The following is a 9,827-nucleotide window of genomic DNA, read 5'->3' as shown; positions in this document are numbered from 1 at the left end:
TCTTGAAAGTCCCAGGCAATATGTGCAAGCAAACCTAGAGGGACCTAACTTCCTCCCCAGAGAATTAGAAAATTAAGGCACAAACCATGAAAAAATAAAATATAAATCATAGGCTAGAGAAATAATCCCTGGGTAAAACACTTTCCATTAAAGCTTGGGACCTTGAAACCCATGTAAATCTGGATATGAGCGTGTCTGTAATCCCAGCACTCCTACCAATAATAAAAGGAAGGTGGAAGCAGGAAAATCCCTAGAAGCCAGGTGGGTGAAGTTCCCCATGGTGGGAAGCCTCAACACACACACACACACACACACACACACACACACACACACACACATGCTGTTTTAGTTATTGATGTGGTGAAAAACTGACCATTGCAACTCTTATAAAAGGAAAACATTTAATTGGGGCTTGCTTACAGATTCAGAGGTTTAGTACATTGTCATCAATGGCACGGAACATGTGGCATGTAGGCAAATGTAGTGCTGGAGAAGTAGCTGAGACTTCTGCATCTAAATCTGCAGGCAGCAGGAAGAGAGAATGAACCACTAGACCTGGTTCGAGCTTCTGAAACCTCAAAGTCAAGCCTCAGTGGCACACTTCCTCTAACAAAGTCACACCTACTCCAAAAAGAGCACACCTCCTAATTGTGCCACTCCCTATGACCAAGCATTCAAATACAGGAGCCTTTGAAACTACCACACACACTACAGTGAAGAACCATAAAACATACATATACACTCTCAAGTGTATACAGAGGGAGGGAAAGGGAGAAGTGATAGGAGGAAAAGTATCCTGGCCTGCCTATAGGGTTCTTCTATCATCTTTATATAAGATCTAGGGAAGAAAAAATATTTGGCTGGAAAACACAGCCACCAAAAGGATCTAGCATATGTCAGTTACCATGCCAATTACTTTATTTAATTATATGCCTTCCGTAGATTGCAGAGAATAACTTAGCAAAATCATTTCATGGATGTAGAAGTGGAAATTCTGAGGGTTTAATAATTCATAAGGTTTGCAGTTGGTTAAATGACTGCACTGAGATATCATCCTTATTGTGAAATAATGTAATGCTTCAGTATTCTACTATTACCAGACTGAGACTTACCATATACCCCTTAACTCATTTTTCTTTTTATTTTTGTTAATGTGTCACAATACATAACATTTCCACACTAAAAATATGGAACATATTATGTGATGAAAACAATAAAACCATCAAAATGTATGCTAGAGAATATTATTTGTTTATCTTTAATTATGGTCATTAAACTATAGCCCAGGATACCAAGTAATGCAACATGAACCTGAAGCTGGCCTCAGAATTTTGACAAACCTTATTCCCCACCTGATGCATAACTCTGCTGAGTGCAGAGATTACACTTGCAAACCAAAACTGGTTAATTGAGGACAAAAGAAAGAAAACAATAAAGAACACACACACTCAAATACATACACGTATGTACATGTTGGATAGCCTCAGAACATTAAGGGACTCATTAAAAAGCTATGACATCCATTTCATTTTATGAGAACTACTAAACAAAGCTGGAGAAGACTGAAGATACAAATATATTTTTCCTTGACCTTTATTTATTTATTTTTGCTCTTTTAATTTGTTTCTTATTTAAAATTTTTTCCCACAATATATTTCTATTAGGGTTTCTCCTCCACCAGGTACTCCCAGTCTTCCTTACTTCCCCACCCACCCAAATCCACACTCTTTTTTTCTCCCTCTCATTAGAAAACAATCAGGCATCTAATAATAATAAAAAAAGATAAAATAAAAACAAACCAGAATAGGACAAAACAAACAAATGGAAAAAAGCCAAAGAAATAGCACAAGAAAATACATAATATTGAGACACACAGTTGAATATAAATATATAAATGTGAATTAATTTGGTGTTTTGGTCTAAACAGGGTGTCAGTACATCGATGAAGATGACACTGAACTCACTATATAGCCTAGATTTTACATGAACTCTCTATCTTTCTGACATTACAAACATGGGCAACTCTGCCCATGGTGTTTGTTTCTATGTGTGTTGTTTTGTAGCCCACTTCTTTTAAAAATTTATTCCTTTTAATTTGATATAATTACATTTTCTGTTTCCTTTTTCTCCTTCCAAACCATCCTATATATGCTTCCTTGATCTCTTTCAAATTCATGGCCTCCTATTTTATAAATTGTTATTACAGACATATATGTATACACACATATTATTAGTATGTATGTTTTCAGGGCTGAGCACTTGGTATTTGATAGTTCTTCCCTGGGTAAAACAATTTTTCTCATTCTCAGTATTCTGTAGTTGCCTGAGTTTCTTTGTGTAGGGTTGAGACCTCATAGGCTTTTCTTTTTCCACTATTGATGTCATTCTAGTTCAGTTTGCTTAGGCAATCATGTTGTTGAGACTTTATGTGTGTGGTTTTTGATGACACAGACTCATAGGAAATCCCTGATCCATTGGTTCTTACAATCTTCCTTTCTCCCTCTTCCACAATGATGCTTGAGTCTTAGATCCAAATAGGATACTTGACCAACTGCAAACTGTATAAATTTTGAGTTATGTTGTAGATGTATCCATTGGGACTGCATTCTGTAGCTCTGTATTTTGATCAGTTGTGATTTTCTGTAATGTCTTTGCTGCAATTAGAAGTTTCCTTGATGTGTGCTGGTCAGAGTCATGCTCCACCGTTTGGCCAGGACAGGGAGGCAAAATGCAGGGAGTTTGGCTGTCTATCCCATGCCACCGTCGGGAAGGTGCTGGGCTTCAGGCTCCTGTCTATAAGCATAGCAGAATGTCATTAATAGTGTCAGGGTGAGTTATCTCCCATGGGGTGGGTCTCAGATTGGGTCAGTCATTAGTTGGTAATTTTCTTAATCGCTGCTCCATTTTGATCCCTGCACATCTTGAAGGTAGGGTAACTTTTTTGGGCAAGCCAAGAGGAACAAGCCAGAAAGCAACACCCCTCCATAGCCGTTGCATCAGCTCCTGCCTCCAGGTTGCTGCCCTGTTTGAGTTCCTGTCCTGACTTCCAATGATAGACAGCAATGTGGAAGTATAAGCTGAATAAACCCTTTCCTTCCCAACTTGCTTTTTGGTCATTGGGTTTCACTGCAGTAAGAATAGCATCGACTAAGACAATTCTCCTTGAAGATCTATGCCTTTAAACTTGCATAAGAGAGTCCCTGAGCCACAGCAGCTGCCAAGACTACTGTGGTTTTTTAGAACTGATATTCATGCATCAGCCGAGGGATGAGACAGATGTTTTACTATGATTGCCAGATGTTAACTTTCTAGGTATTGAGGAGCCAATTTGAACAGGAGAGAAATGTGAATTTTTAAATTCTTCTTTTACTAGAAGTAGGATTTTTCTCTTTAAAGTATAACCAACTTTTGTATAAAGGAGGGCTACTGGTTTTTGAAGTAATTTTGCATCCAGCCACTTTGCTGAAGATGTTATTCACAATAGCCAGAAACTGGAATCAACCCAGATTTCCATCAACCAAAGAATGGATAACAAAAATGTGGTTCATTTACCCAAAGGAATAGTCCTCAGCTATTAAAAACAAAGACATCATGAAACTTGCAGGCAAATTGATGGAACTAAAAAATATCATTCTGAACACAGTAACCCAGACCCAGAGAGACATCATGGTATGTACTCACTTATAAATGGATATTAGCCTTTAAGTACAGAATAACCATGCTACCATAACAATAAGCTAAGTAACAAGGAGGGCCCAAGGGAGGATACTTGAATCTTAATCAGAAGGGGAAATAAAATAGAAATAGGAATAAAATAGGAACTAGATGGACAGAAGGAATTGGGTGGGAGAGGTAGTGGGGAGGGGAGTAGGGTGGGGATCCGATATAGGGAGAGCAGGAGCAGGGTGACCCTAGCTGAGACTCCTAGCCGTGGAAATATAGCACCTGGAATGGCCACCTCCTGTAGCTAGTCAGGACTTCTAGTGGAGGGAGGGAGACACCAACCCACCCATAAAACCTTTGCCCCCAAAGTTACCCTGACTCCAAGATGTGCAGGGATCAAAATGGAGCAGCGATTAAGGAAATGCCCAACGAATGGCTTGTCCAACCTGAGACCCACCCCATGGGAGACAGCCTACCCCGACACTATCAATGACATTCAGCTATGCTTGTAGATGGGAACCTGGCACAACTGTCGTCTGAGAGGTTTCACCCAGCAGCTGATGGAAACAGATGCAGAGACCTACAGCCAAACATCAGGTAGAGCTCTGGAAGTCTTGTGGAAGAGTCGGGGGAAGGATTGAGGGAGCAGGATGGGTCAAGGACATCATAAGAAGTCCTACAGAGGCAACTAACTTGAGCCCATATGGGCTCACAAAGACCAAACCACCAAAACATACACTGACTGGACCTATGCCCCTCCACATATGTAGCAGATGTGCAGCTTGTTCTTCATAGGGCTCCCCCAACAATAGGAGTGGGGGTTGTCTCAGACTCAGATTCTGTGGCCTGCCTTTGGGTCCCTTTCTCCTAGCTAGGCTGCTTTGTCTGGCCTCAGTCTGAGAGGATGCACTTAGTCCTGATGAGATTTTATGTGCCAGGGTAGATTGGTACTGAGTGGGGGTGCCCCCCTTCTCTGTGGAGAAAGGAGAACGGGGAATGACAGAAGGTGTGTAGATGGATGGGACTTGGAGGAGAGAAGAGAGAGGGGCTGCAATCGAGATGTAAAATGAATAAATTAATGAAAAATTCTAGTCAAACTTAATATAAAATTCGTTTTCCGTACTTGTGATTTTGAGAAATATGAATCATGCATCGACTGTTCTCCATTTACAATGTCATGATATTATTTTTATCAACAAACTGGGACTGTTTGGATGCTTTTTTGTGGCCAAAAAGAAATATATTCTGTGAATAAGGATATTACTCCACAAGGATGGGTTGGGATCACTCAGCAGTTTGGGGAACTTGCTTCTAAGCCTGGCCATCAGAATTGAATTCCCTAGAACGCATAAGGATGTAAGGTTACAGCTGTCTAGGTTATAGATTGTACCCTGACCTGCCCAAGCTCATTACTGTGTATGCACTAAGTAAATAGATATCTTTTTAAAAAATAGTAAAAATAAATAAATAAATAAAAATACTACTTTTGAGACAAACGCTCCTGGCTTCGAAGCATAGTAACCTGAATTCAAGCAGCAGGACTGATGAAAAGATAGAAGCATTGACTCTACAGAGTTGTCTTCTTGCTGCTTCATGGTTGCATGACACACTGGTGCATGCACACGCACGCACACACACACACACACACACACACACACACATCCCACACCATACATGCTCCACATACACTCACAGAAATAACCATAAAAAGACTTGTAATTTGTGAATTTAAGGTAGATGTCATCATATTTTGATATATGTATAGATAATAAATGATGTATATGGGTCAACAACTTAAGACATTACATTTTGTTTATTCATGTCATATTTTTGTAGTAAGAGCACACACAAAAAAATCTCTTCTCTTAAGGAATATCCAGTGCAAACTGCAAAATCATTCATAATAAAGTAATCTTAAATCCTTAGAAGCAGGAGATTTGGCCCTACCTGGAGGAAATGTGACAAGAACAGTCAGTAATCACTTGACAAGCAAGGAATGCTGAGTAGAACACCACCTCAGAAAACAAACCCACAGGGAAACCATGTTTCTTTTCTTGTAACAAGCTGATCCTAACAGAACACTTGAAGTTGAAAGTTTGCTTCTAACAGATGAGCTCAGAACAGTGGAAGGAGAAATCGCCTATCTGAGAATCCACTCTGTTATGCCAGCAAACAAGGTTTTGTCTTTATTATGTCTGAAAGGTAACAGCAAGAAGCATAATATACTATAATCGGTGGAAATCCAGTTATGATAGAGAAAGTTCCAATTCAAAACCAAAGTCAAAATGAGGGACTTATGTGGGAAGGTAAGAATTTCCCCCAAACAAGGAGGCTTACTACAGTAAAGCCCTGGCCCTCTTGTCAGAGTTGAGAAGTCAAGCTGTGGGCACCATGTGAGGTTTGCCCAGATCACCTGCCCAGCAACTCAGGAAGGTGTGGCTTCCTATAGTGGCTGGGGGACTTCTATCAGTACATGGAAGAAACCGGAGGCTTTATGAGTCCATTCTCACAAACAGGGATATTAGCTGTGCCCTACATTCTTTGTTGTTGTTGTTCTGCTTTGGGCCTGAATTAGCCTGGTGGCTCATGATCACAGGCAAATCAGAACAAGCACGGAAAGAACTCCAGAGAACTGCCTCCATCAATGGGAAGAAAGACATTGCACAAAATCTAAACACTGAGAAAAAAAAGCTGAAGTATGTATAATATGAAGTTCTGCAAGAATTAAGAAAAATATCATGAGGTCTATGGCAAGAGATGATGATGCTGGAGACCATGTGGAAGTGCTCCAGGCCTTGCAATCCAAACTTGAGGAAGACGTGAATTCAACCAGAAAACATTTCATAATAAAGAACATCATTATTAATGCCCCCCCCCCAAGGAAAAGAAAATCCAAGGACATTTCCATCCTGTGAAGTCCAAGAAAAAACTGTCAACATTTATAGTGAATCTAGACTTCTTATCCAAGGGGTAAAGAAGAAAGGAGCGATGTTTGTGGCTTGGGTTCATAGACGGAGGGATCCTGGGATGCATCGAAACTGTTCTGAGCTGTGAGACACCACAGGGAGCATCATTAACTTATTACCCTCATTTTGCCCTGCAGAATCTAGAAGGGCAGAATATTGTGTAAAAGCTGAGAGTTAAGTCCCAAGGTATCTGGGGCATGTGTCTGTGTGCCTGTGGGGGTGCATTTTGGGGGTGTGGAGATGGTTGGTTGTAAGAGACCCCACTGTAACTTGACTGGTAGGGTATATGCTACTGTTAGTCTTCAGAGGCAGGGAGTTCTGTATGCAGTGTTGCGAATGTGTAGGGTCTGAAGATTTACATATACACAATGAACCGTTTAGGACTTCTCAGGGTCTTGGGTCCACCGCGGCTGTCCCTAGCCCGACTGTCAATCTTAAGGGTCTGCCCTCCCCCGGATGTACTTTATTCTTTCTTCCTGTGGAAAGTGGAATCTGTATCAGAACCCTCGGCACAGACAACCAGTCCATACACACATCTCAGCGCAGAAAACTTCCAGAAGAGGTCTGCAGTCGAAGGTACAACCCGAGTAGATACTAAGAACTTATTGTAAAGCTAGAAGAAAGTAAAGAACTTATTGTAAAGCTAGAAGAAAGTAAGCCTCACTTAACGGGTGGCAGAGTCCTAATGCAAGTCAAACCTTTGGGCTCTGAATTACGGAGGGACCCTCGAACTAAATGAGTATCCACATTGAACCACCTAGAGTGTAAGAAAAGTTAGGGACCCAACTTCATTCCTAGGGAAGCAGAGTTAGAGAAATAGGCATTCCATAAAAATATGTTCTAGCAAACAACAAATAAAAAGGCCTCAGTTGGTCAGCCATTAGCCATTCCCAACACATGACAAAAGAGCTGGAGACGCTACTTCAGAGTCTCGCGAGACTTCGCCATCTTTAAAAGAAAAACAAAAAATAAAAAAACAGTGAGCGCACAGATTGGGAGGAGGCTGCCTCAGAATATCTTGAGGTTTAAGTGTCATACAGTATGCATAGGTGGTGGTGTGTGTTGGGGGGTCCCTTCCCTGTATAGAGTGTATAGAGTGAGGTTTGGGTGCCATATTTTAAAAAAGGACCAGCCTAGTATGTGGGACGGGTGAAGGGTGGTGTCGCTGCCTCAGAATATCTAGAGGTTGGGCCTCTCAAGGTTTAGGTGACCTTTTCAGGGGTTGAGGGAAAGGGACTCCACTATATGCATATAGTTGCAGGGGGCGGGGGGACGGGAGGCACTGACTCAGAATCTCTCGAGGCTTGGAAGCAGTCTTAAAGGGATTAACACAGTATGTGGGAGTGGTCAGTCCCTGCCTCAGAATCTCATCTCGCGAGGCTTTGGTGCCCTCTTAAAATGAGCATCACAGTATGGGGCGGGGCGTCAAGTCCCCGCCTTGGGATATCACTAGATTTGCTCTCGCGAGGTCTGAGAGATATTTTTAGGAGTAAAGGGGACCCAGCCATAAGCACGAGGGTTGGAGGAGGTGCTGCTTTAAAGGGACCACATTATGCATAGTATGAGTGGGCAGTCCCTGCCTCAGAATCTCATCTCGCGAGGCTTTGGTGCCCTCTTAAAATGAACATCACAGTATGGGGCGGGGCGTCAAGTCCCCGCCTTGGGATATCACTAGATTTGCTCTCGCGAGGTCTGAGAGATATTTTTAGGAGTAAAGGGGACCCAGCCATAAGCACGAGGGTTGGGGGAGGTGTTGCCTTAAAGGGACCACAGTATGCACAGTATGTGGGAGTGGGCAGTCCCTGCCTCAGAATCTCATCTCGCGAGGCTTTGGGGTGCCCTCTTAAAATGAACATCACAGTATGGGGCGGGGCGTCAAGTCCCCGCCTTGGGATATCACTAGATTTGCTCTCGCGAGGTCTGAGAGATATTTTTAGGAGTAAAGGGGACCCAGCCATAAGCACGAGGGTTGGGGGAGGTGTTGCCTTAAAGGGACCACAGTATGCACAGTATGAGTGGGCAGTCCCTGCCTTAGAATCTCATCTCGCGAGGCTTTGGGGTGCCCTCTTTAAAAATTAAATAAAGACAAGCACAGTATGTAAGAGGGAGATCAGATCCTTGCCCCAGAATCTTGTGAGATTTGAGAAGCCTCTTTAAAAATAATTAAAAAAAAAAAAAAGGACCAGCACAGTATGTTAGTGGGCGAAATCAATCGTGAGGTTAGGGTGGCATCCTAAAAAAGGAAAAAAGAAAAAGGGCCAGTACAGTATGTGTGGCCGGGTAGTCCCTGCCTCAGAATCTCGTGAGGTTTAGGTGTCTTCTTTAAAGAATATATACATATATGTCCATATATATATATATATGTGTGTGTGTGTGTGTGTGTATGCCTGTATGTATGTACATATGTGTATATATATACATATATGTATATTATATATACATATATTATATATACATATATATATATATATATATATATATATATATATATATATATATATATAATGTGTGAGTGTGTGCCTGCCTCAGAATATCGCGAAGTTTGGGTGTCCTTTAAAAAAAAAGTCTAATACAATAATGAGTGGGCAGTCCTCACACAGAATATCGCGAGTTTTGGGTGCCCTCTTTAAAAGAAAAAAAAACACCAACAGTATCTATTAGTAAATGGTCCTTGGTTCAAGATATCTTGAGCTCTGGATTTCCTCTTTAAAAAACATGCAAAAAAATAAATAAATAAAAGGCCCGCACAGTGTGTGTGAGTGGGCAGTCCCTGCCTCAGAATATCGTGAGGTTTGGGTACCCTCTTTAAAAGAACAACACAGTATGCACACAAAGGGGGAGGGACTGTTTTCAGTATATTATGAAGTTTGGATGCCCACTTTAAAATGAAAAAAAAAAGGTACCCATGAACCAAAATAATAATCATAATAATAATAATCATAATAATCATAATGATAATAATAATAATAATAACAGCAACAACAATAATAATATCAGTAAACATAAAGTGGGCAGAGACTGGAAATCTAGCTCAGAGTTTTCTTACCATTTCTGAAGCCCTAGGGTGGTAAAAGCTCAGGTTTTAATTAAATACAAGTAAGTACATGAAAGTAAGTGAGCACTTGTATTTTAATTAAATACAAGTAAATAATGAAAGAGTTAAATCCTCTCTCCAAAACTGTCATGCACTGTTAGAAA

At 41.1% G+C, this 9,827-nt stretch overlaps 1 protein-coding gene across 1 annotated transcript in view; it reads left to right on the top strand.

Moving 5' to 3' along the window:
* Positions 1-7,127: 7,127 nt before the first annotated feature.
* LOC116086606 (melanoma-associated antigen B4-like) overlaps positions 7,128-9,827 on the top strand; it is a 5,916-nt gene continuing 3,216 nt past the window's right edge. The window contains exon 1 of the mRNA XM_031364838.1: positions 7,128-7,205. The gene's annotated coding sequence lies outside the window, so the exon portion shown is untranslated. The remainder of the gene's footprint in view (positions 7,206-9,827) is intronic.

This window comes from Mastomys coucha, chromosome X (genome assembly GCF_008632895.1).
Source record: "Mastomys coucha isolate ucsf_1 chromosome X, UCSF_Mcou_1, whole genome shotgun sequence".
Lineage (NCBI taxonomy): Eukaryota > Metazoa > Chordata > Mammalia > Rodentia > Muridae > Mastomys > Mastomys coucha.
Note: the sequence above shows the minus strand (reverse complement) of the source record. Positions and strands in the feature narration are given on the sequence as shown.